This window comes from Dryas octopetala, chromosome 5 (assembly GCF_963921425.1).
Source record: "Dryas octopetala chromosome 5, drDryOcto1.1, whole genome shotgun sequence".
Lineage (NCBI taxonomy): Eukaryota > Viridiplantae > Streptophyta > Magnoliopsida > Rosales > Rosaceae > Dryas > Dryas octopetala.
Window position 1 is genome coordinate 13,337,100 of NC_141370.1, and position 27,996 is coordinate 13,365,095.

Here is a 27,996-nt window from a genome sequence, read left to right on the forward strand (position 1 = left end):
GTTGTTGGCACAATGAATCAAGTCAGCACCAATTGTAAAATTTGAACTGAATTCAAACGGTTTCTAATTAAAAAGAAAATCCAAAGAGAAAAAGATAGATGCTGTATGGCAACCAATTATCAGCTAGTTGAAGTGTAATTTCAACCCATTCGGCATTTGAGGTAGTGAATTAGTTGCTCTATTTTCTATGTTTTATTGTTTTAATTGTTATCTATTCAGATTTTTTGGAGGCTTAATTTAGTGGCTGGTGCTATTTCTACCTCCATTGGTGCAAAATCAGGTTCTTAATTTAGTTGGAGATATCACTCGTCCAAACTTGGAGGAGGAATAGTCTGCAATCCCAGGTGAGTGGCCTATGATGGGTTATTCAGTTTTAGTTTTGGGCTACAAGATTCAGAGTATAAATGAAGGGATAATTTTGTGTAAAAATCGACTGAACACCAACTGCTTGATCAAATTACTGACTCAATTTGTCTGAGGGAATGGTACGGTGTTCTTATGATTAACCTGCATTTTTTTTAACAAGTGATTTGCCCCCATTATTTCACTATAACTTGCCCAGGTCCCATAACACTAGTGTATAAACTATTTCAAGCAAAAGATAACATAGAGTTTGGGAACGATCATAAAAATCATATATGGGTTGATTGACTTAAATTTGTTTTTGACCATATGAATCAAATGGTTGAATTTATTTTGACCATAAGAAAAATATATGGGTTAATTGAATTTATTCTCCCTGTGGTTGCTTATAATTTAAGATTGTGTTATTTCTATTGTAATGAACAGAGGAAGGAAAAGGGAGATAAAGCACATTTAACGTGTCATGTGTCAAAAGTCAAAAGGCTGGTGGGAAATAAGAGAAGTAAATAATAGTGTTCTAGGATCATGACTTGGATTGAGAACTTAAACTTTCCACAAATTTTTCTTTTAGATTTTTAACAATAATTCTTATAAGTCATTGTTCATTTAGCTACAATTGCATCCCAGGAGATTTCGAAAAATCTCAATGGGCAAACTTCTTTGAAATTATTATCAGGTGAAAGAAACATCACTAGCTATAAATACATTTCACTGGAAAACAAGTTCTGCCTTCTTAATGGGCAAAAAGACGTAAAATTTATGTTTATGAGAACATAAATGGTGACTATAAGAACATAATTTGTTTATGTATTCCAGCAATTGCTACAAAAAGATAAAATTCAACATGGAAAAAGAGCAAAAAAGAAGATGATATATCGTTTAAACATTCTAAATTCAAGGATCTGTAGGATCCAATCTTAGCACTTGGTCTTGTGAGGTGTGTAATTGACATCTCAATTACTTCATTCAGTGTCATGGTACCGCAAATGAAGAAGCACCTGCTGGGCATAGGATTGAGAACTAGAGTAGCTAGCTAGCTTGCTTAGAGGTAAGTTTGGATTGCTTCGGGTCTTTCCTTGATTGCTCGAATCTGTTCCAATGCATCCAAAACTTCTTCCATGGACGGTCGGTTCTTAGGCTCTGGTTGTAGACATTTTAGAGTAAGATGTGCTGTCTGTAATGCTGCCTCGAAGGAATATTGGCCCTCTATCCGTACATCCATGATGGTTTTCAACTTTCTTTTATGTAAGAGAAGTGGTTTAGCCCACTCAACCAGATTCATTTTTTCCCTACGGCGCTTTGTATCAATTACCCGTAACCCTGTCAGAATTTCCAGCAGCACAACACCGAAGCCATACACATCGCTCTTCACATACAAAAAACCTGTTAATTTATGTTGTGTACACGTGAGACATAGCAGGTGATTTACTTTACCAAAAAGGATAATGCTACACTTTTTATATATTTTGGCTTGAATGCCTGTTCACCAAAGATTTGCATCTAAAAGATGTCTCATTCATCAATACCCCTAGTAGAAATATATAAAGTAAATATTCTGTTTCCCTTGTGAATGGGGGATTACCAAAAATAAAATTAGTGAATTTATCAAAACTAACAAAGACATCCATGGTGAGCAAAAATGATTCCTACTTTGTATATAAAATTTCCAAAGTAGTTCCATTTTTTTTTTATAGAGATATCATTACCTGTTGCCACGTATTCTGGAGCAGCATAACCATATGTGCCCATAACCCTAGTTGACACATGTGACTTTCCATCAGTTGGTCCCAATTTTGCCAAGCCTAAAGCAGGCGAAAACAAAAAGGAGGGGTTAATCAATGTCATATTATCATATATAAGAATTTTTTATGTCAATTCTATATAAAAAGTTTGTCTGCACAAAATCCTATACGGAAATTCAGGATTCTATATAGGAATTCTTTACGCCTAAGATCATATTCGAACCAAATGTGAATGACCCGAGTATAGATGAGAGAATGACTCTAAATACATATATGTTCACAAAATATTTGCATCTAAAATATGTCTCATACATCAATACCCCCTGGAGGAACATATAAAGTAAATATTCTGGTTTCCCTTGTGGAAGGGGATTTACCAAGAATTAAATTAGTGAATTTGTCAGAACCAACAAAGACATACTTCATATATAAAATTAACTTCCATTTTCTTTTTTATAGAGCTAGATCATATCATTACCTGTTGCAATAAATTCTGTGCCAGCAATAACAGTTGACACATGTGAATCTCCACCAGTTGGCCCCAGTTTCGCTAAGCCAAAATCACAGATTTTTGCATTGTATTTCTGCAAAGATAAATGTAAAAAATGGGGAAAACAAAAAAATAGGGTTCAATCAATGTCATGTACGTACATATAGATGATGAAATTATTGATATGACCTAGAAACATCGGATGTTATTACCGACAAAAAACAACAAGAAGTCTATATGGGTGGTAAGCACAATGAAAATTCTTAATCAAAAAAGTATGCTTTAGTGTTTAAGCTAGAGTGCTCTATTCAATTCTCAACAAGCTAGTCTTATAAAAAAGAGAAACAAAATCAGGAATAAATGCAGCAACAAAAATTTTGCTGAATACAGTGTTTCCTACATATGTTCTATAATGTCTCCTCAGTCCTCAGTTATCAGACGTCTGACATAATGTTGAATTTAGTAGAACGAAAAAAGAGTAAACAAGAAGAATTTGAAATCATTAAATAGTTATTCATGGCAGCTATGTTCCTATATGTTACTACCAATGTTTCTATCTTCTCCGTAACAAAATAGAGCATAATACATATTATTAATAAGAGATAGAAAGGTTAATTTGGATAAAAAATGAACAAACCCCATCAAGTAATATATTTGAGGACTTGAAATCTCTTAGTATGACCGGTACTTCTAAAGTGTGCAAGAAAGCTAGTCCCCGAGCTGCTCCAACAGCTATTTTGAGTCTTTTGTCCCAAGATAGTGTTTTAATGGCAGCGCTCCCTACTCAAAATGAAAATTCGAAATCAAGTCAACATAATACATTTGTGATGATAAACAAGCAAAAATTGTTTATTCTCAGTTCTCGGTTTTTGTCATTGATTTCATACTTCTAAACAGATGATTATCCAAGCTTCCTCTCGGCATGAGCTCATAAACAAGGAGTAGCTCCGTTTTCTCCCAACAGTATCCTAATAGCTTGACAATGTTGGAATGAGAAAGCTTTCCTAGAAAGTTCACCTCTGACTGCATTTCCAAATATGACAAGAAACATATAATTAGCTTAATTAAGAAAAAAGAAAAATACTAAAATTGTAGGAAGAAAAAAATGGTTACGCATACTCGCATAGCCTTTGCACCAAATTGTTGCGTGAGTCCTAGTTTAAATGAGATTATGTATATTGTGTATTTTTTTTTTTTTTTTTTCAGACTTCTATTTAGATCCTTTAAAATTCTAACTAAAGTCTAATAATATTGTAACGATTCCATTTTATATAATATTGCTCTATTAGTTTCTATTTTTTTCACACATACCAGGCGCTGAGCGCTCGGCGGCTATTTTCGAGTGTTCGGTAGTGCATTTTTACTTCTTCTTCAAGCTCTGGTTTTTTGGCAGAGTTAAAACCTAACATGTAAACTCCATAAACCTCATTCTATATCCTAAGAAGGTATGAGGTGAACCCGTACCCTATACCCTAAAAAAATAAAAAAATAATAACATATTTCTTTGTCAAGGCAATGGTCAAAGGGCTTTATTTAGAAAAAAAAAAAGGCTTTATTTGGATTAAAAAAACCCATAAGGTTTTTTTTTCAAATAAGAAAGGTTAGAAGAACTAAACTCTAATTTTTCTTTTATTTTTTGTTTTTTTTATTCCCTTTAGTTTCGTTGTATAGTTTTCTTTGTACCACAAGGTAGGGGTGGGCATTTTAACCACGCACCGCCAAAATCGGCCGAACTGCACCGCCAAAAAATCGTAAAAAACCGCGTTGACAAAAAAAAGTCAACACCGCCAAAAAAACCGAACCGCACCGGTTCTCTCCGGTTCCGGTTCTACACCTTATTTAACCGCACCGAACCAAACTGCACCGCATACTTGTAAAAAATATATTTTTTAATATTTTTATACATATATACACCATTATATATATTTTTATATATATTTATACGATTATTATATACTTTTTATACACTTTTTGTACACATTTTTATACACTTTAGACCATAAATCCTAAACCCTATTAAAATATTAGAATTTATATTAACGTAGCTATATTTTAGGGTTTAGACCCTAAAATATATTTTATATAACCATATGACCTATTTTCTAGATATATAATATAATATTAAATTAATAATGTTTTAGTATATAATTTTAGTTATACCCATTACCCTATATAATAAAATTCGTTTATTCTTTATATTCTATATAAAAAAAATTAGTATATTATTTATAGTTTATACTCTATATACTAAAATTTTTAATTGTTTATAGTTCTAAGGTATAATATATAGTTATATACTACATAAGTGTATAAGGTATATGCCATATAAGGTTTATAACTTGTAGTAACTTTGTTTTAAGCAGGTTCTTAACTTGTAGTTGTAGTCATTGGTTGTATACTTGTATACTTGTATACTTGTATAATTGATTTTGTTTTTAACTTTTAAGTTTTAAGTACTAAGCAGGTTAAACAAAGTTTAATGTGTGAGTCTTTTTGGTTAAGTTCATTGAATTAACTTGTAAATTTGTTTTTTTGTTGCCAAAACTTGTTAATTAGGATGAGTTTGCATCATTAAATAATTGGGCTTAGGCTTAAAAAAATAAATGTGAGGCCCAAAAGTGCTAATTTGAATAATAGCCCATTAGGCCCAGAACCGCGGTGAAGAACCGCACCGCATCGCACCGCGAATGGTTTGGTTTGGTTTGGTTTTTTTTATTTCTTTCACGGTTTTAAGCACCAAATTGCACCGTGTATTAATGTCTGGCGCAGCGCACGGTTTCGGGGGAAAAGTGAGTCGAACCGCACCGCGCCCACCCCTACCACAAGGTTATACACATATGTATACCTCCAGCATGGAGACGAATAAGAATGGTCATCATATTTTACCCTAAACCTAAAATCTTGACATGATATCAGAGCCCATGATGTTTTCAACCCTAAGAATTTGATCTAGGTTTAGGATTACCCTACCCTTCGTTTTCCCTTGGGTTTGAAGAATTTTTCCTAAATAAATTTGTAGAGAAATTTGGAAAACTATCCCTTTTTGGTTGCTATTAAAGACTTTTAACCTAAAAAAAAAAAAAAAAAATTTAATCCTCAAGTAATGCTCGAGCTCTCCTCAAGAAGTGCTCAAACCCCCCCTCGAGTAGTACTCTAACCCTATCGAGTAGTGCTCAAGCTTCCCTTAAGATGTGCTCAAACCCTCCTCGAGTAGTACTCGAACTTTATCGAGTAGTGCTGAGTAGTGCTCGAGGAGTGTTCAAGCACTTCTTGAGGGGAACTCGAGCATTACTCGAGAGTCAAATTTCTAAAATTTTTAAAAAGAAGTTAAAAGTCTTTAATTGACTTCAATTTGGATTAGTTTCCAAATTTCTCAAATTTGTATCTTGTGTTAGCTTTTTGAGATTTCTCCCAAACATCTTGTTTTTCCTCTGTGCCACGGGAAGTCATCGCGCATCACTCCCACCCATCGCTCACCCTTGACTAGCAAGTGCTTGACACTGTTTGATTTTGGTTCACGTGTTCTGCTATTTAGTTGTTGGTCCATTTGTTATCGCAGATTGATTCTTTGTCAACATGGGTAAGCCTACTAATTCTGCTTCAAATATGAAGAAGGAAAAAAAGGTTATTGCCACTCAGGTTCTGGCTCTTTCTTCTCAGGAATTAGTTCCCTAATCACTCTTGAGAAATTGGACGTACGACACTAATGATGTTCATTGGGTGATTAGTGCTTGAATCAATATTACTGATCGTAAGAGATGGGGATATATCAGTGGGCTAAGTCCAAGCCAGATGAGAATTCTGCCGAGTATGAGGCATGGGATTGTTTACTCAAGTCTTGGTTGCTGAATTCTATGACTACAGGTGTCCGGTCTATGTTCTATTGTTGGACGCTGCCAAAGAAATTTGGGAGGTGCTACAGCAACAATATTTAGTCAGTTAAGGTTTCTCTAAGGCATACTAGCTTTAGTGTCAAGTAATCACTACTCGTCAGAATGGTAATAAAGTTATTGATTATTTTGGAAAATTGCACAAAATCTGGCACGATAGTAATTTAATAAGTTGATAGTGGCGCTACATACCATATGACTAGTGATAAATCTAATTCTTATATTTGTCTAACCATATTCTGAAACCATATATTACGAATGTCAATGGTGTGTCATCTCTAGCATTTGGAGTTGGTATCATATTTCTCACCAATTCCTTGTTTGTGTCTAATATTCTTTTTGTCCCTTCCTTAAACTGTAATTTTTTGTTTGTTAGTCAATTGAAAAATTCTCTCAATTGTGTGGCTACTTTCTTTACTGTTCACTATGTGTTTTAGGGCATCTTTTGCAAGGAGACGATTGGTAGTGGTAAATGGCGAGGGGTTTGTACTATCTAGAGCATGCACCGACTATTCCAAGAACCATAGGGAGAGCTCATTAAGTTCAAGGCAAGGTTTCGATAGTGAGAGTGAGATTTGGTTGTGGCACCGGCGTTAATTTAGGGCATTCGTCTTTTGGTTATCTTACGTACTTGTTTCCTTCTTTATTTTCAAATTCTAATAATGTAGACCTTCAATGTGGCACTTGCATGTTTGTCAAGATTCATTGTAATGTATTTCATTCAAGTGATAATAAGAGTTTAATGCAGTTTGCGTTGATTCATTATGATGTCTGGGGACTAGGTCCACAATCTACTTGTTTTGGCATAAGATGGTGTGTGACTTTTATTGATGACTACACTTATATGACATAGGTTTGCCTGATGAGGAATAAAAATGATGTGTATGAGATTTTTTATTAGTTTCATGCTATAGTGTTAACTCAATTCAAGGCAACTATCCAGGTTCTTCGATATGATAATGGATGAGAGAATGTAAATCAAGGCCTTGCTAATTTTTTCAAACATCATGGTATACTACATAAAACATCTTGTCCCCATACCACTAAGAAAAATGGTGTTGTTGAGAGGTTAATCATTCTTTACTATTTGAGAGTAATACTCATAATTGTGGGGTGGTGAGGACATTAAATCTGCAGTTTATCTCATACCTCAGTTCTAGACACCTTTACAGGTCTAGTCTAGTCATTTTGAGATTCTGTCTTCTTTACATGTTCCTCCTTAGGTGTTCGGTTGTGTTGTTTATGTTCATCTCTACCTATATCAGAGAGATCGATAAACTTAATCCAAGAGCAGAAAAATGTGTATTTGTTGGCTATGGTCCTCATCAAAAGGGTTACCAGGACTACCGTCCTCCACCTAAAAAGACTTTTGTTACAATGAATGTGACCTTTCATGAGCATCTTATGTATTTCTCCTTCGAGATGTTCTTGATTTTTTCCTTCGTGGGGAGAAGATTGATGGAGAAGAGAAGAACCAAGTTTTTTCAGGATTGTATCAAGTTTGGAACAGAGATCGATGAGCAGAATTACACAGGCCGATCAATTGGCAGACCTAGTGATTGATCGACAGGTTAACTGTTTCCTTTGCTTTATCAAGAGACGCAGGGGATCGAACCCCCGTGACTACTGAAGCTTCTCCTGATTTTGTGGGCACTCGTGATGGTGTATATATATCGAATTCTAATAGTATGAATCTTGATGGTACAATCCGCTCCAACGAGCCATTAGCTCAATTGTCTTCGAATGTTCCTCATGAGGTAACTTCTTCTCTAAGCTCTTTTGTTCGTAATTTAACTAACTAGTTTAACTCAAAGTCAAAACCACCCAAATATCAACTTTCACACAATTTAACCAGTTTTTCTGTTTGTAATTTAGTTTTCCTGGTTCCTTTGTGCATCAACTATATCCTATGTCTATTCCAAGTAAATTGCAGAATGCTTTATCATATATGCTAGGTGGAAGAAGACAGTGGGTTGTAGGTGGGTCTTCACTATTAAACATAAATCAGATGGTATAATTCAGAGACTAAAAGCTAGACTTATGGCTAAAGGATACACTCAGTCATATGGAGTTAATTATCAAGAAACTTTTGCACTAATTGCTAAACTTAATATTGTACAAGTTCTTTTGTCCCTAGCATCAAATCTAGACTGGCCTCTACTTCAATTTGACATGAAGAATGCTTCTTTGCATGGTGAACTTCAAGAAGAAGTGTACATGGATCCTCCATAAGGCATGTCAGTTACTCCAGGAAAGGTGTGTAGGTTGAAGAAGGCCTTGTATAGTATGAAGCAGTCTCATAGAGCTTGGTTTAGGAGGTTCACGAAATCTATGAAGAACTTGGGCTATAAGCAAAGTAATTCGGATTATACTTTATTTTTAAAGTGTCGTAGAGGTAAACTCATTGCTTTGGTAATTTATGTAAACGATATGGTGATGAAAGGTGATGATTCTAAAAAGATGGCACAGTTGCAGAAGTATCTAGCTATTGAATTTGAAAGAAAGAAACTTGGTGACCTTAAGTACTTCATTGGCATTAAGTTTGCACGGTCCAAGCATGGTATATTTTTATGTCAGTGCAAGTATGTACTTGATTTATTGTCTGAGACAAGAATGCTTTTTTGAAAACCCATTGACACTCTTATTGAGCAGAATCACAAGTTGACAAAGTGCCCTGATCATATTCTAGCTGACAAAGAAAGATATCAACGATTTGTTAGAAGACTTATTTATTTATCTTATACGCGTCATGACATTACTTATGCAATAAATGTTGACGATCAATTCATGCATGCTCCAAGTAAAACCCACATGGACGTACGTTGTTGATAGGATTCTGAGGTATTTGAAGTCTACACCTGGTAAGGGTTTGCTATTCTCTAAGCATTGGCATTTGGATGTGATTGGGCTGATTCAGCTACTAACAAGTGATCTACATCATGATACTTTACTTTTGTGGGTGGTAATTTAGAAACCTAGCGTAGTAAAAAATAACAGGTTGTGGCAAGGTCGAGGGCATAAGTTGAGTTCAGAGGTTTAGGGTTATGGATAAAGAACTTGTTGTGATTGATTTGGGGTTCAAGCCTAAGAAGACTATGGATCTATATGGTGATAATAAGTCTGCCATTGAGGTTGCCCATAACTCTATGCGAGATCATAGAAGTAAACATGTGGAGGTTGATGGACATTTCATTAAGGAGAAGTTAGAGGCTAAGATAACGAACTTTCCATTCGTAAAATCAGAAGATACATTGGTTTATATTCTAAACAAGGCATGCAGTGTTGAACAAGATATTTTTAGACTTATTAGACGAGTTGGGCCTGCTCCAATTTGAGGAAGAGGGTTGGGTGAGTCCTAGTTTAAATGCGATTATGTATATTTTGTATTTTTATTTTTATTTCCTTTAGTTTCTTTGTATAGTTTTCCTTGTAACACAAGATTATTTTATATATTATACACACACCCACACACACACACACACACACACACACACATATATATATATACACAAGCTCCTTCCATTGAGAGAACTCTTGAATAAAATTATTTAAGAGATCCATCATGGGGCCCATTTTATAGGCCCATTTCATTGAAAGATCCCTTAAAGAATTTTATTTAAGGGATTCATCATAGGGCCTATTTTATATTGTATTTTGACGATCCGAGCCGTTTATTTTGTAGGTCTCTATTCTAAGATCATTTATGCAAAAAATTAGACAAATCGGAAACCATTAAGATATTTAATTTTGATCAAATAAATAGACGAACATAATATTTTCGTTAAACACTTGAAATGTTGACCATTTAATCAACGATCAAATGGTTTCTGATTTACTTAATTTTTTGCAAAGACGATCCTTCAATGGAGATAAAAAAATAAACGATTTCCATGACAAATTGTATAACTAGGATAACAATCAAAATACGGCAACTGCCACTCCATTGCCAGGCTTAGAGTTGAAAACTGTACCTGCCACTCTAGAATGCCTTGCAAACTATTTGTGTCCAATCTCTTGATGGCAACTGCCATTCCATTGCCAGGCTTAGAAGGTGCAAAAGTCTTTTTATCCACCCAACCCTTGAAAACCCTCCCAAAGCCTCCCTCACCAAGCACTGCGTCTGGCCTGAAATTCCTAGTAGTAACCTTCAACTCTGCAAAACTGAAAACTCTTAAGTTGGTTTTCTCCAAAATTTCCCCATCGGTCTGTGACTTGTCCATTCTTGTGCTTGCTGCCTCCAAAACAATACTTATTTCTGTGCTGCTGCTGGTGTTTGAAACTCTGTTTCTGTTGTCATTTTCTGAAGTCCCTAGAGAATGGCACAAGGTATGCATAAATCATATATGAATTTTGATGATCCTTAAAAAGAAAGAAAGATACAGGGATGAGGAAGAACCAATGCGAGAGAGAAGGGTGCATGATCCTTAGAAAGCACTGCTATATTTTTGGTCCTTAAAAGTAAATGGAATGAGAATGAGAACAGAATGACCACACCACCATTTAATTTCAATTTGATTTTGTACCACACTACTCCCTTCAATTTGCATGATCCCCACCTCTGTAATATTCCTTGTTCCCTTCACCTTTACATCCAATCCAACTGTAGGCGATGAAGGAATGGGTAATGCACACAACTCTTTAGTTTGAATTTGATTTTGTACATCACACATCAACAGAGCATTATACATGAAAAATGATGTTTGGAAAAAATTAATGTCATTTACAACCCAAGAAACCAATACATCATGAGACTCAAAACCAATTAAGCAATAAGAAAAGCACCTAAAAACCTTTTCAAGACCAGCCCCTCCGACAAATTCTATTGGCACCATTGCCATTTTACAACACCCAGCGCCATAATAAAACAATAATATTATTTTTGATGCACAAAATTTGTTAAGCCATCAACAAGGATCATCAAACTATAAATTAACAATCGGACACGTGACGTAGTGATTCACCACAATCATATTTTATTCGGGCTACATCCACTTTGATTGTTTTTTGTTTCACTATGAACAGTAGAGAATACACATGAAAATAGGAAGCATTATAAGCCTGTTTCTTATTAAAGAGGTGCAGTTGATCGAGGGCCCTATTTAATTATAATAGATAAGAGGGATCATCACCTTTACAATTACCCAACATAAGTTATAACAAAACTAGTCGTTTCTAAAAAATTTTAGTCAACGAATGATGTAACAGGGGATGCAGTCAGAATATGTTTATAGTTCGAAGGCCAATATAGAATTTTAGAAAGCAATTTCCAAGAAAAAATTAAGTCACCTTGTTCCCCGCCATTCCCTTCATTTGGCTCGGTCATCGTCTCTGTATTTCTTCCTGAAGCCGAGGTCTCCATCACACCCTCTTCTTTCTGCTGCAGTAACTTCTCTATATTTAACAGCATTCTCTTCACTTCATTAAGATCTTTGTGGGTATTCCTTTCGGCTTTCCGTGACAGCTCCAATAGCTCCTTCACATCCCTTGCTTCCTGCAACTTAAGATTTTCTAACAGTCTTCTGAGAGCTCTATCCAAGTCAACAATTTGGTCGCTGTAAAAGCTTATGCTGCAGTAGTTCCACTTCCACAGACTAGAATTCGACAACTTCTCAACGAGCTTTGCCCCCTCCTCCATTCTTCTTTCAAGATCTTCTATTTCTTCATTTGGAAGACCCAATTCCACGTTATACACTCCTATCTGTTGGATGGCCGTGGCACGTAATCTTGTTAAAGACTCTAGTGTGAATTTGAGATCTTTGAGGAGGCATTTAAAGGTCGAAGTCTCCACCAACGCCTTCTTGACGCCATCATACAACAGTGTAAATATTGCTCCTCCGATCAACTCCTGTGCCATAATTACAACAACACCCAACCCCAAAATCAGAAAACTGGCTTTCTTTTCAGAGACTCAGAGCAGTATCTTGGCATATTAGAAAATGTGGAAAAAAGTGAGAGACTCTTGATATATATAAATCTGGAATCCAATAACATTAATTAGTGTCATCTGGAACCCAAGAAAAGAACCAATCAAGAGATCTACTCAAAACCAAGCAATAATAATACAAAGGTACTGATCAATTTTCTCTTTGTTAGTGATCGGACAAGACCCAAAAGTTGAACAAGAATGATATCTATTCGGATTTTTTATAATGAGAAGACTGGAGACTCTTGTTGTTTGCGAGAATTTCTGAATTTTAGCATATAATATTCATGAGGGAAGCACCAATGAAATATCCGAGTGGCGCCCACCATTGAATGATTGATTCTGGTCCATTAAAAGTTTTGTTTTTTATAAAGAGAAGGAAGAAGGAAAGAGTTGTACAAATTGAAGTGATGATGCCTAGAAATTGGAATGGAACCACCCTGCATCTTTCTTTCCAATAATTTCCATTGACCAAAAGCACCCATAACCCATTAATGTTTCTGAGAGAGATTTGGAAGACTATTTTTGTTTTTGGTAAGTAAACAAGTATATTAACCAAAGGAGGCAAAAGCCCAATACAAGCAAATACTAGAGAAAAAGACTGTTCTTTTTCATGGATTTTTTTTTAGTGCTGCTATTTATATACCTTTTTTTTTTTGGCATCCTTTTTTCCTACACACTCCTTACCATCAATCAATTCATTTGTTTTTGAGAAATGGCATTAACTCTTGCTTATATACAATAAACAGGGTTGTATAGATGATATATAACCAAATGACTCCAAGACTCGAAACAATCAAAAACCAAACTTAAGAAAGGCCGGAGACTAAGTGAGGTGTATTGTATATGAATTTTAAAAAAATTTTATGGAGTTTAAAAGTCATGTGGTATTCAATTAAGACTTTAAAAAAATCCGTAAAAATCTATATGTATTCAATTAAGAATTTTAAGGAGTCTATAAAAGTCATGTGGTATTTAATTAAGACTTTTAAAGACTTTTAAAAAGTTTGTAAAAATCTATGTGTACTTAAAAAGTCATTGACTTTTATAGAATTTATTTAATGATATATTTTAATAGACTTTGAAAGACTTTATGTGTATTTCAATGTCATTATAAATCTGACTTTTCCCCTGCGGATTTCTAAGGATTTTTATCGATTTTGTAGAACTCTGTAAAAATCTATAAATTTTGCAAAAGTCTGTCAGTTAAAAAAAGTCTACAAAAGTCTTTATAAATCTATATACACTACACCCCCCTAAGCTCCAACATAATTTTTTTCAGTAAAACAATACTCTTGACTAAGTTTCAAGCATCAATCTAACTTTTTCCAACCAACTGATATCTTGGGAGATGGGTACACTCGTGCTTTCATCAACTCAATCAGCTTTCACATTTTTGCATAATATCGACAAATCGGTAGACATAATAAGATAACTTACATAATCATTGAACTGTCGAGCAGCTGCTTGAACTTCCTCAATACTAGACATAGTCACAAACCCAAACCCTTTGCTTCAGCACCGGAGAGAGGAGGCCAGGGAGGGTCGGCGAGGGGCTTGGCTCGGAGGGCCAGGGTTGTCTCCAGAGAGAAAAGCCAGAGAGAGGAGAAAGAAGTCGGAGAGGGGAGAGAGAAGCTGAAGATGGAGGAGAGAACAGAGAAGATAGGCTAGGCTGGGAGGGTCGGCGCAGGGCAGGGTTGTCGCCGGAGAGAAAAGCTAGACGGAGGATAGAGAAGCCGGAAAGGGGAAAGAGAAGCTGAAGATGGAGAAGAGAACATGGAAGAGAAGAGAGATGAGGTGTGTAAATGAGTTGTCATTTAGATCTTTTCACATTGGGGCTTTAAGGTAAATTCATTAATTAAGTTATTGAGGGTGTGCAAAAAGAAAAAAAATTGTGTAAATAGCAGCATTTTTTTTTTTAACTAAGCAAATTGGCTTAGAGTATTTTTATAATTTAAATAATTACTGTCCCAATTTAAATTATACCAATTTAGTAACTATTTAAATTATAAAAATACTCTATACCAATTTGCTCAAATAATAACAATTAATAATTAATTGCTGTCAAATACCAATCAACTTCATCTTCCAGCCCCTGGTCCCGTCACGTGACTTCCCAACAACAGCTTCACCCAAAGACAATTTCGATCTTGGGCTTCAGAGAGCCAGCTTACTATCCCCCTTCAAATCCTTTGGTATTTTCCTGTAAATTTGATGAAATCCGGGGACCAATTACTTCGTTCAATGCTTGGAGCCAAGAAGGGTCTTTTCCGAACGAAAATTAGAAGAATGAATTAAATGTTCTCTAGAATTCGGGTTGGGATCATATATATGCATACTTTAGCTACTAATTAAACCTGGATAACCGGCCAATTAAGCATATATTCCAAAAGTGAAGAGAAAACAAAGTGATGGCTGCCACTTCGTAGAATGCACGAAAGGTGTTTTGGAAAATTCTTCCTTCAAGTCTTCAACAACAACATTTGGGTGCGTTGCTTTGTTTTCACTTCTCTTGAGCAAACATTTGTTTCTTTGCATATATTGAGAAAATTCTATTGAGAAAAAAAAAAGTGGCGGGTGATGAGATCTGCACCGTTCGACGGCCGAGAGATGCGTGGCTCGAGTCCATGGCAGAGCGAAGACGACGAGCTGCGGAGGACGGTTTCCCTCTCTGTCTTCTACAGCCTCTGCACGGCGTCTCTCTGTGAATCTGTGTTAGACCCCTTTCAACCTTGACCTAAATATGCAAAGGAAATGAAGAAGAAGGAGAAGATGGAAGGAAGAGCTGGAGTCACGAAGACTCCAGAGGATATTCCATTGATACTTTCTATTTAATCACTGCTTACAAGGAAAGAGCTGTTGGCCTATATACTTGTGTTAACAAACAATTTACCCCAGCCTAGGCTGCCAGCTAGCAGTTACAATCAATTTAAAAGATAAAACAGTAAAATAGTAAATGTGACTATAAGTTGTGATTAAGCAAATCATAGCTTCGTAACAATTACCCTCCCCTTAACATAAATCTTGTTCTCAAGGTTGTTCAAAACTGAAAATCAGGAAACCGGCTGATGAAGTCATCATAATCTTCCCAAGTTGCATCTTCTGCACTAAGCCCCTTCCAGTGAACAAGTAATTGAGTACCTGCAGCATTTCCCTTCTTGTAAATCCTTCTCTGTAACACAGCTTCAGGGGTTTCATGTAGAGTTCCATCTTCTGTAATGCATGGAAGTGTAGCAATTGGGGTCACAGCTGTACCAAGATGTTTCTTCAAACAACTGACATGAAAAACAGGATGTATCTTGGTTCCTACAGGCAATTTCAGCTTGTATGCTACCTTCCCAATCCTCTCAATGACTTCATAAGGCCCATAGAACTTTGGGTGTAACTTGTGGAAAGAATGAGAAGTCAGAGATTGTAGTTGATAAGGAACCAACCTCAAATAAACAAAATCACCCACACTGAATTCTCTCTCAGTTCTGTGTTTGTTAGCTTGAGTCTCCATCCTTTCTTGAGCCACTTTCAGATTTGTCTTGAGCATGGATATGATCTTGTCCCTCTCCATGAGTGTCTGTTCCACCAAATCCAACCTTGCAGACCCAACTTTATAAGAATTAACATGTGGTGGTGGATATCCATAGACCAACTCAAATGGTGTTGCTTTTGCAGATGTATGGAAGGCAGTGTTATAGCTCCATTCTGCCCAAGCTAACCATTGGACCCATTTTTTAGGTTGATATCCTGCAAAACACCTCAAATAGGTTTCAAGGCATCTATTCACTACCTCAGTTTGCCCATCACTTTGAGGGTGATAACCTGAGCTCATGTTCAATTTAGAACCCTGCAATTTGAATAATTCCTTCCAAAAAGCACTCACAAATATAGGGTCTCTATCACTCACAATAGAAGATGGCATTCCATGGAGCTCGAAAATGTGATTAATGAAGACTTGAGCTACTATGACAACTGTGATTGGATGAGCCAAAGCAACAAAATGTGCATATTTTGTCAATCAGTCTACCACCACTAGAATTACTGATTTACCTTTGCATAATGGCAATTCAACTACAAAATCCATGCTTATATCAGTCCAAACTTGGGTTGGAATTGGTAAAGGTTGTAACAAACCTGGAGGTGCTATAGTTTCATACTTGTTTTGCTGGCATACTGAGCATTCTGCAACCCATTTTCTGATATCTTTTTTCATTCCCTGCCAATAAAAACCTCTATTTATTCTTTGATAGGTTTTGAGTACCCCAGGATGACCTGCTGTGGGAGTAGCATGGTGTTCTTCAAAAATTTTAACCCTCCATGTTGATGTTGGACTGAGGACAATTCTGGATTGATACTTGAGAAACCCATTATCCATCTGAAATTTTCGCAATTTAGACTGCTGATAACTACTTGCATCTACTGCAGCCAATTCTCACAACTTGTTAATTATCCATTCATCCTGCTCCACATGTCTTCTCAGTTCATCCAACCATCCAAAGTAAGGGTAAGAGATTGATGTACATTCAAATTGACTATCCAGGGGAGTTTCTGCAAGTTGTTCAGCACCATGAACTCTGGAGAGAGCATCTGCAACAACATTTTCAGTACCATGCTTGTATTGTATCTCATAATCAAACCCAAGCAACTTAGCCACCCACTTCTGTTGGAATGGAGTGTTAGCCCTTTGATTCAAAAAGAACTTCAAACTGTTGTGATCAGTTTTAATCACAAAATGTCTTCCTTGTAGATATCCTTGCCATTTTCTCACTGCATGCACAATAGCAATGAGTTCTCTTTCATATGTTGACAATGCTTGATTCCTAGGACCCAGAGATTGGCTTGTAAAAGCTATTGGTCTTCCCCTTTGTTGTAAGACTGCCCCAATTCCATTCCCTGAAGCATCACACTCAATTTCAAAGGGTAAATTGAAATCTGGTAAAGCTAGAACTTGTGGTGATACCATGATATTCTTCAGATGTTGAAAGGCTTCAATTGCAGCATCAGTCCAAAGAAACCCTTCCTTCTTGGTTAATTGATATAGGGGCTGGCAAATCTTACCATAACCAGGTACAAATTTTCTGCAGTAACCTGTTAGCCCCAAGAATCCCCTTAACTCCTTGACTGTTGTGGGAATAGGCCAATCCACAATGGCTTGCAGCTTTGATGGGTCAACTGCCACTCCCTCTCTAGAAACAATGTGGCCCAGATATTCCACTTTACTTTGACCAAAAGCACATTTTTGCTTTTTAACAAAAAGTTGATTCTGTTGGAGTATTTGCAAAGCCTGCCGCAAATGAGACAAGTGTTCTTCCCAACTCCTGCTAAAAATCAATATATCATCAAAAAAAAGTAATATGAACTTTCTCAAAAATGGTCTAAACACATCATTCATAAGGTTTTGGAAGGATGCAGGTGCATTGGTTAGCCCAAATGGCATAACCAAGAACTCATAGTGGCCTTTATGCGTTCTAAAGGCTGTTTTCTCCACATCTGCAGGATCCATCCTAATTTGGTGGTAACCCGATCTCAAATCCAGCTTAGTAAAATACTTAGCACCATGCAATTCAACCAATAAGTCATCAATCAATGGTATGGGGTACTTATCTTTAATAGTGACTTGATTAAGCTCCCTGTAATCCATGCACATTCGCCAAGTTCCTTCTTTCTTTTTGACCAACAACACAGGAGACGAGAAAGAACTGTGACTTGCCCGTATAAACCCTGAACTCAACAACTCTTGTACTGCTTTCTCAATTTCAGTTTTCTGTAGTGGGCCATAGTGATAGGGTCTGATGCTAGGTGGTTTAGCTCCTGGAATGAGTGGAATCTTGTGATCATGGGGTCTGTTTGGTGGTAGGGTAGTTGGGCTTTGAAAGACATCATCGAATTCTGACAAAACTTCTTGTAATTCCTCCAACTGCTTGGTGTTCAAATCACATGCTTCAATTTTATCGGCTGCCATAGAATAAAGCAAGATTTCGAAACTTGAAGTATGCAAAATTCTCTCAAGTTGTTGCTGAGTTGCTTCTTGTACCAAAGGTGCTTAAGGTTGAGTGCTTTCTATCTTATATTTTACTGCTCCCACGCTAAATTCCATAGTCAGAAGCTGGAAATCCCATAACACAGGGCTTACTGAGGATAACCATTGCACACCTAGGACCACATCACAACCCCCAAGAGGTAAGACAAAAAGACTTGAGTCACACACATAATCACTCATAGAAAGAGTGGTGTTCAAACACCCTTTACTCTTAACTTTACCCCTATCGGCTATCAACACCTCAAACTCAATAGTGGGGTTCAACTTCCAGTCAAGCTTTTTGATCAACGGACCATCACAAAGTTGTGAGTACTTCCAGAATCCAAAAGAATAGTTACAGGGCAATTTCCAATGAAACCTGCAACTTTCATGGTTCTGATAGACTTCGTGGCTGATGTACCATAAAATGCACACTCACTAAGCTCCATTTGTTGTAATTCCCCAGAGGAATCAACCACAGTTTCTTCATTTGTTAACTCTTGATCCTCCATCTCCCAATTCACATCTAGAACCAATAGTTGTTTCTGATTATATCTATGATCCTGTGTATATTTTTCTTCACAGTAAAAACAAAGGCCCTTAGACTTCTTCAATTGGACTTCTTCTGGTGTCAATTTTTTGAACATGGGTAACCCAGCAGGCTTAATAGTATTATTGGGTGGTGGTAAGATGGCTAATGGCTTTGCAGCAGAGCCAGAACTTGGAATTGGTGAGGGTTTAACTACAGGCTTAAGTTCACTCAACTTAGCATCAATTTGAGCAGCCAGAGCAATTGCCTCATTAACAGTCGAAGAACGCATCAACTTGACATCAAATTTTAATTCTTTCTTTAAGCCTCCCAAAAAACAACTCTTAAGTAAAATAGGTCCAACTTCTCTAGTACGATTTGCCAATCGGTGAAATTCAGTAACATAATCCTTGAGAGTACCTGTTTGCTTCAATTTGAAGAGAGCCTTGGCACTATCATCAAATTCTGATGGCCCAAATTCTCTGCAAAAGGCACGAGTGAAATCCTCCCAACGTGGTGTCGTCGCTAGGCAATCCATCCAACGAAACCACTGTAGTGCTTCGTTCTCGAGATGAAAAGAGACGGTGACCACTTTTTGATGCTCAGGCGTGTTGTAGAGAGAAAAATATTGCTCTGCTCTGTAGATCCAAGCTAATGGATCATCCCTATCGAAAAACGAGGAAAACCGATCCGATGTGGCCATGGTTGACGCTGCGCTCCTCCCCCCCCCTCCATCAGGACGACGGCGACGATAATAGCCACCATCAGCGTTCTCCGCTGTATCTTCAGCGTTCGATCCACCCCCTCCCCCTAGAGCAAGGTCATGGCGGAGCTGGTTAAAATACACACGGAGTTGTGTATCAACGGTGGCTGGAAGGAAATCCCTCAAAGATTGAAGGTCAGTAGTGAAAGCGGTGATGGAAGTTTCGACGGCGGTCAGACAGGTATCCATTTGCTTCGCGCGGGTGAGTTAGCGGGGCATACACAGGAAGGGAACAAGGATTAAATGGCTCTGATACCAAATGTTAGACCCCTTTCAACCTTGACCTGAATATGCAGAGGAAATGAAAAAGAAGGAGAAGATGGAAGGAAGAGCTGGAGTCACGAAGACTCCAGAGGATATTCCATTGATACTTTCTATTTAATCACTGCTTACAAGGAAAGAGCTGTTGGCCTATATACTTGCGTTAACAAACAATTTACCCCAGCCTAGGCTGCCAGCTAGCAGTTACAATCAATTTAAAAGATAAAACAGTAAAATAGTAAATGTGACTATAAGTTGTGATTAAGCAAATCACAGCTTCGTAACAATCTGTGATTGTTTTACGGAGCTCGTGCCCAGTTCGATCGGGTCGTTGCCGAGGCTCAGCAGCTTGAGGAATCGTTCATAGTCCCTTGCGCGAAAGGTGGAGAGGGGAGGAGAGGGAAAGAAACAGAGAGAGGGAGAGAGAGAGAGAGAGAGAGAGAGAGAGAGAGAGAGAGAGAGAGAGAGAGAGAGAGAGAGAATGGGGAGGCCGGCTGTAGACCACCGCGTCGTCCCCTGAGCCAGGACCGGCTGGGTACCGGGTTTTTGCAACCAGATCCCTTTATCTTGGTGGTGAAGTTAAGGGCCTTTATATAGGCCTCCAATGGGCCAATGGGCCAATGTGCATATGGGTTTCTTCTCTTGGGAGCTTTTCATGTTTCTTTAATCATCAGATCTCATGGACTAGGCCATGGGTCTTCCTCTTCGAACTCTTCAATGTGGGGCCCAAATGGCTAGGCAAAAAAACGGTACAAACAACATGCATCTGAAATCTGGATGGATCAACACTTGCTAAAAGCTTGAACAAGGTTACACCACTTACACATGAATAAGTAGTTTCTCTAATTAGCAGGTTTTTTAGATTTAAGCTTGTTCAATATGTTATTCCTGTAGAAGTATTTAATGTGTGGATCGAACAAGATGGGCCTCCTTGGTTATTTTATGTTATTCCTAACGATAAACATGTAATTTCCATGACATTGATATCTGGCTTTTTCATAAAAAGAAAAAGTTGGTGAGTTATTGTCATCATGTATATTTTTTGTGCAAGAGTAGTCCCTACCTCCTCTGTCTTTATTGACGCATAAATTCAAATCTTCTTATAAACACGTAATTTTAATTGATTAGTATAAAATTAGCATACAAAGGACTAGCAGAGAATTCAGATCCAAAAAAAAGAAAGTTGGGGGAAAAGAATGAAGCCAAATCACAGACATTGCTCCAACATTTACTCAGGAAAGAAAGCTTCAAGATTGTAGCTTAATTTGGGAGCCAATTTAGGCTAAATTCGTCTTTGATCACCTTATCTATATGTTTTCCGAGATTGTGCTTGAAGGATTCCCGTTAATTTTGTCTCCACAAAAAATCCAAAAAAGAGATGAAAAAAAATAAAAATGCACAAATCACTATAGATAATCAAGGCTTTTTTGCACTAATACCATCTTAGACTATATGGGATGTGCATAATTAGCACCCATAAAAAAAACATTACAATTAATCATCCATACTTTCACATATGTGACAATGTGACATCTATTCTCCAATTTCGTCAATTTATCTGTTAACTTCAAGAGTATTTTTGTCAATTTATGTGATATAGCATTTAAAAATTTGAAGAAAAAAAGATAAGGATACCCACCAATTTGCTTACTTGACCCTAATAACTTTTTTTTTAATAAAAAAGTTAAATTTAAAGTTTACTCAAAAATGAAAATAGAAAAAATTTAAAAAGCCCACATATCCCCACCGATTGCAGCCATATATGGAAGAGAGAGAGAGAGAGAGTGGATGAGGGAGGTTCGCAGGACTTTGCGGGGAGGGGGGGTGTTTGAGTGTTTTTCTTTGGATATCGCCATTTTAGAGGGGTGTTTTTCTTTGGGCGGCCATTTTCTGGAAAAACAGATTTTTGCTTTTTATTTTTTATTTTTTTTTAATTCAGGGGTAAAATAGGCAAAATGGGCAAAAAATGGAAGGGTGGTCAACTAAGTGGTTTAAGGTGGTGCGCATAGCCCCACCCATCTTGGTTTCGCGCCGTTTAGTTTTTCTCTTGGGCCTGTGCTTTTGTTTTGCCCACAGCGGGCTGCTCTCTTAGGGCCTACTTTGTAGCTGGCCCTGGTTTAGGCTTTGAGTGAAGAATTGTGTCCTGACCAAACTATTTAAGATAAGAGACAGAGCAGTATCTTATATTGGGTAGTTTGGAAAATGTGAAACAAAGTGACTCTTAGAACTGAGTATCCATAGATTATGATCGAGTGTCCAGTGGTGTTAATGGTATCACCACTCGTTGAACCAAATTGAAGCTTACAATCGCAGCTTAAGATTCATAGTTGTCAATTTGTCATATTTGTGCTGTGCTCAAGATTCTAGATTATTGTAATACGGTTCTGCTGATCATTTATGGCAATACACCATCCAAACCCACATTGTAAATTTCTGTATCTTCCCATGCGTTGCAGCATGAGTAAACCAAAAACTAGTAAACTACCCTGTGATATTCAGCAATCTGCAATTTCGGTTGGCACTTGGTATAATGATTCAAGTCAGCACCAACTGTAAAATTTGAACTGAACTCAAATGATTGCTAGAAAAAAAGATAATGCAAAGAGAAAAGATACACGCTGTATGGTTTTACAAACAATCCTCCAATTAACTCAGCACAAATAGTTACTGCAAGAACATATCGAATTTTTTTTATGTATTCCAACAATTGCTACAAAAAATAAAAAATCATGGAAAGAAGAACAAAAAAGAAGACGATTGTTCAAACATTCTAAATTCAATGTCTGATCCATAAAATCTGTAGGATCCAATCTTAGCACTTCAGTCTTGTAAGGTGTGAAATTGACATTTTACTTCATTGAGTGCCATTGCACCGGAAATGAAGAAGAAGCTAGCGTCTGTTGGGCATAGGATTGAGAACTAGAAGTAGCTAACTAGATTGCTTAGAGGTAAGTTTGGATTGCTTTGGTTTTCCGTTGATTGCTTGAATCTGTTGCAATGCCTCCACAACTTCTTTCATCGAAGGTCGCTTTTTAGGATCTCGTTCTAGGCATTTTAGAGTAAGATGTGCTGTCTGTAATGCTGCCTTGAAGGAATATTGGCCCTCTATCCGTACATCCATGATGGTTTTCAACTTTCTTTTATGTGAGAGAAGTGGTTTAGCCCACTCAACCAGATTCATTTTTTCCCTACGGCGGTTTTTATCAATTACTCGTAACCCTGTCAGAATTTCCAGCAGCACAACACCAAAGCTATAAAGATCGCTCTTCACGTACAAATAACCTGTTAATTTATGATAGTGTGTACACATTAGACGTAGCAGCTGATTTACTTTCCCAAAAAGGATAATGCTACACTTTTTATATATTTTGGCTTGAATAGGCGTTCACAAAATATTTGCATCTAAAAGATGTCTCATTCATCAATACCCCTAGTAGAAACATATATATAAAGTAAATATGTAACAAACTTCCATATAAAATTTCCATATAATGAACTTCATATATAAAATTTCCTAAGTAGCTTCCATTTTTTTTTATAGAGATATCATTACCTGTTGCAACATATTCTGGAGCAGCATAACCAAATGTGCCCATAACCCTAGTTGACACATGTGACTCTCCATCCAGTTGGCCCCAATTTTGCCAAGCCTAAACCTGAGATTTTTGCATTGTAATTCTGCAAATGATAAATGCAGAAGCAGGGGAAAACAAAAAGGAGGGTTTAATCAATGTCATTTACAATGAAAATTCTTAATCCAAAAAGTCTGCTCTAGTGTAAGAGTGCTCTATTCAATTCTCAACAAGTCTTATAAAAAAGAGAAAAAAAATCAGGAATAAATGCAGCTATAAAAATGTTGCAACATTATTTCTTACATATGTTCTGTTATGTCTGACATAATGCTGTATTTGGTAGAAAGAAAAAAGAATAGACAAGAAGGAATTTGAAATCATTAAATAGTTATTCATTCCAAATTGGCAGCTATATTTCTATATGGTTACTAGTTACGACCAACCTTTCTATCTTCTCAGTAACAAAATAGAGCATAATACATATTACTAAATGAGAGATAGAAAGCTTGGGATAAAAAAGAACAAACCCCATCAAGTAATATGGTTGAGGACTTGATATTCCTATGTATGACTTGTTCTTCTAAGGTGTGCAAGAAAGCCAGTCCCTGAGCTGCTTCAATAGCTATTTTGAGTCTGTTGTCCCAAGATAGTGGTTCAACGGTAGCGCTTCCTACTCAAAATGAAAATTCTAGATCAAGACAACATAATAGATTTGTGATGTAAACAAGGAAAAACAATTTATTCTCAGTTCTCTGTTTTCGTTATTGATTTTGTACTTGTAAACAGTTGATTCCCCAAGCTTCCTCTCGGCATGAACTCATAAACAAGGAGTAGCTCCTCTTTCTCTGTACAGTATCCCAATAGCTTGATGAGGTTGGGATGAGAAACCTTTCCTAGAAAGTTCATCTCTGACTTTATTTTCAAATTTGACAAGATTCACATAATTAGCATTAGAAAAAAGCGAAATACTGAAAAAATTGTAGGAAGAAAAAAATGGGTTACAAATAGCTCTGCACCAAATTGTATAACTAGGATAGCAATCAAAATATGGCATTAAAATCACAACAGGTACTTCTTACCAAAAAAAAAAAAATCACAACAGGTACTAGGATTTTGAGGATTGATATGACCATCAATGAATTAGATTTATATGCCATGTTAACATTATAATCCTCATGCTGAATGGGTTCAACACAAAAAATGGTGTTTTCGATCAGTTGAAAATGAGTTGCAAGACCCAACAGAGCATCATACTTATTAATTACTGAGCGACTAACATACAATTTAAACACAGTATCAGTGCTATGGGAAAGGATAATTAAGAAGATAAGTTTCCAAGTTGGGTGCTGCATGAGGAAAATGAATAGAATCTCCTAAATGCTTACTAATTCAATGCACGACTTAAGCCCATGATTGAACCGTTATTTTCCCTCATGACTTATATGTGGGTGAGAGAGATTCGGATTTACGACATCTCTAACATTATAGATAGAAAAACCACTAAACTAATGGTTAGTTTATTATTCATTACCTTTCTAAACATTTGTAATCAATAGGAACACGACAGATCTTTTCAAGTGAGACCCATATCCTGCTGCATTCCTATGGAATTGAAAATAATAATAATACTAGTAATAAAGCTAAGGCAATAATGCTGCTTAAAATTGAAAACAGTACCTGCCACTCAGGGAAACCTTGTGGATTAAATTTTTTGATAGCAACCGTCATTCCTTTGAATGGCTTAGAAGGTGCAAGTGTCTTCTCATTCACCCAACCCTTGAAAACCTTCCCAAAGCCTCCCTCACCAACCACTGCTTCTGGCCTGAATTTCCTAGTAGAAGCCTTCAACTCTGCAAAACTGAAAGCTCTTAAGTTGGATTTCTCCAAAACTTTCCCATCAGTCTGTGACTGGTCCATTCTTAGGCTTTCTGTTTCTAAAAATGGACTGCTTCCTGCGCTGCTGCTGGTGTTTGAAACTCTGTTCCTGCTGTCATTTCCTGATTCCCCTGGAGAATGACACAAAGTATGCATAAATCATATATGACTTTTGATGATTAAGGAAAAAGAGAAACATTGTAATGGTCTTTTTATAGGAATGATTACATTCCATTCCTTTAAACCAAACATCACCTAAGAAGCTTCATCTTCAATTCATTCAAAGGTATACCAACCTTTAATTTCATTGTGATTTTGTACCACATCACTCCCTTCAATTTGCATGACCCCCACCTCTGTAATATTCGTTATCAAAACCGCTGCCTCATTCACATCCCTTGTTCCTTGCACGCCCAGTGCATCCAATTGAACTGTAGGCAATGAAGGTTTAGGTACTGCACACAACCCTTTAGTTTGAATTTGATTTTGTACCACACCACTGCCTTCAATTTGCTTGATCACAGCCTCTATATTACTTATGGCCGGAACGACATTCACATCTCTTGCTACCTGCATTTTTAGTATATGTAACAGTGTCTGAAGAGATTCATCCAATCCAAGAAGTTTGTCAGTGTATTTATGCTTTTTGTAGCTAGCCCACAGACGAACCTTGGAGCACTTGTGAATGAGCTCTACACCCTTCTCCATTTGTATTCTAAAATTTTTCAGTTCCTCCTTCGGAAGATTCAATACCTTGTTATGTTGTGCTATCTCTTCGATTAGCGGTTTTAAGCAGTCCAGTGTGGATTTGAGATATACAAGGAGGGGTTTAAACATCTTATTCTTATCCTTCACTTCTTTAACAGCATCAAACAACATCCCAAATGCTGCGCGTAAAGCATCTACTCCTTCTAACAACGCCACTGCCATAATTACAACACTAACAAAATCAGAAAATTTGTATTATGTGTTTCAATCAAAACTTTAGAAGTGTGGAAAATGTGAGTCTTAATATAAATTTGGAATCCAGTAACATTAAAAACCAAGCAATACAATGGTTCTCAATCTTTTTATTTAACTTTTTGTGATCACACAAGACGTACGTTAAAGCCAAATAAAATATTTCTGAGATAAAGAATATATTTTGCTTCAATGAGAAAAGCACCTAAAATGCCTTTTCAAGACCAGCCCCTCCAAATTCTAACGGCACCACTGCCATGTTTACAACACCCAACACCCAACACCATAATAATAAAGCAATAACACTATAGGCACCAAAATTTTTAGTTAACAAATGATATGATAGTTGACTTTAGCAGTATCTTCGTTGTCAGAAATAAATAAGGTTCAGAGCGAGTCTAGTTAAATACGTACGATAAAGTTCGAAGGCCAATATAGAATGTTAGAATCCAATTCCCAAGAAAATAATTGTCACCTTGTTCCCCGCCATTCCCTTCATTTGGGTCAGGTATGGTCTCTGTATTTCTTCCGGAAGCCAAGGCCTCCATCACATCCTCTTCTTTCTGCTGCAGTAACTTCTCTATATTTAACAGTAGTCCCTTCACTTCATCAAGTTCTTTGTGGTTATTCCTTTGGTTCCTTGAAAGCTCCAACAGCTCCTTCACATCCCTTGCTTCCTGCAACTTGAGGTTTTCTAACAGTCTTCTGAGAGCCCTGTCCAAGTCAACAAGTTGGTCTATGTAACAACTTATGCAGCAGTAGTTCCACTTCCACAAACGAGAATTCGACAACTTTTCGACCAGCTTTGCCCCCTCCTCCATTCTTCTTTCAAGATCTTCTATTTCTTCATTTGGAAGACCCAATTCCACATTATACACTCCTATCTGTTGGATCGCTGTGGTCCTTAATCGTGTTAAAGACTCTAGTGTGAATTTGAGATCTTTGAGGAGGTACTTAAAGGTCGCTGTCTCGTCCAACGCCTTCTTAACGCCATCGTACAACAGTGTAAATGTTGCTCCTCCGATTAACTCCTGTGCCATAGTTACAACACCTGACCCCAAAATCAGAAAACTGGCTTTCTTTTCATTCTCACGTTTAAGACAACAGACTCAGAGCAATATCTTGCCAGATTAGAAAACGTGGAAAAAAAACTGAGAGGCTATCGATTTTCTCTTTGTTGGTGATCACTGATCAGAAAGACCCAAAAGATGAAGAAGAGAACTATGTTCGTTGGTTGCAGAGACTCTGCTGGGCTCTGTTTTAGAAAAGATTAATTATTCATGAGGAAAGCTCCACTGAAATATCCGAGTGGGGCCCACCATTGAATGATCGACTCTGGTCCATTAAAATGTTTTGTTTTTGATAAAGAGAAGGAAGAAGGAAAGAGTTGTACAAATTGAACTGATGATGCCTAGAAATTGGTTGGAACCACCCTGCATCTTTCTTTCCAATAATTTCCATTGACCAAAAGCACCCATCAATGTTTTTGAGACAGACTTGTTCCACCAAATCACTGCAATAGTCAATGTTCTTTTCCACTAGATTTGGCATTGCATACATCTGAAATCTAGATGGAACAAAGCTTGAACGAGGTTACACATGAATAAATAGTCTCTCT

The 27,996-nt window shown here is 37.0% G+C and overlaps 1 protein-coding gene and 2 pseudogenes across 3 annotated transcripts in view; all 3 read right to left on the minus strand.

Moving 5' to 3' along the window:
• The window catches only part of LOC147284495 (putative disease resistance protein At5g66900), a 53,872-nt gene that overhangs the window by 18,543 nt on the left and 7,333 nt on the right, over positions 1–27,996 (minus strand).
• On the minus strand, positions 1,098–12,641 carry LOC147284497 (putative serine/threonine-protein kinase PIX13; annotated as a pseudogene). The gene is made up of 7 exons (XR_015122253.1): positions 11,772–12,641; positions 10,457–10,794; positions 3,483–3,618; positions 3,233–3,375; positions 2,584–2,689; positions 2,070–2,165; positions 1,098–1,746 (listed from the first exon to the last, which is right to left on the minus strand). The product of XR_015122253.1 is annotated as a putative serine/threonine-protein kinase PIX13 (transcript).
• Positions 22,595–27,823, minus strand: LOC147284498 (uncharacterized; annotated as a pseudogene). The gene is made up of 8 exons (XR_015122251.1): positions 26,854–27,823; positions 26,088–26,341; positions 25,715–25,988; positions 25,221–25,549; positions 24,320–24,455; positions 24,071–24,213; positions 23,525–23,649; positions 22,595–23,253 (listed from the first exon to the last, which is right to left on the minus strand). The product of XR_015122251.1 is annotated as an uncharacterized LOC147284498 (transcript).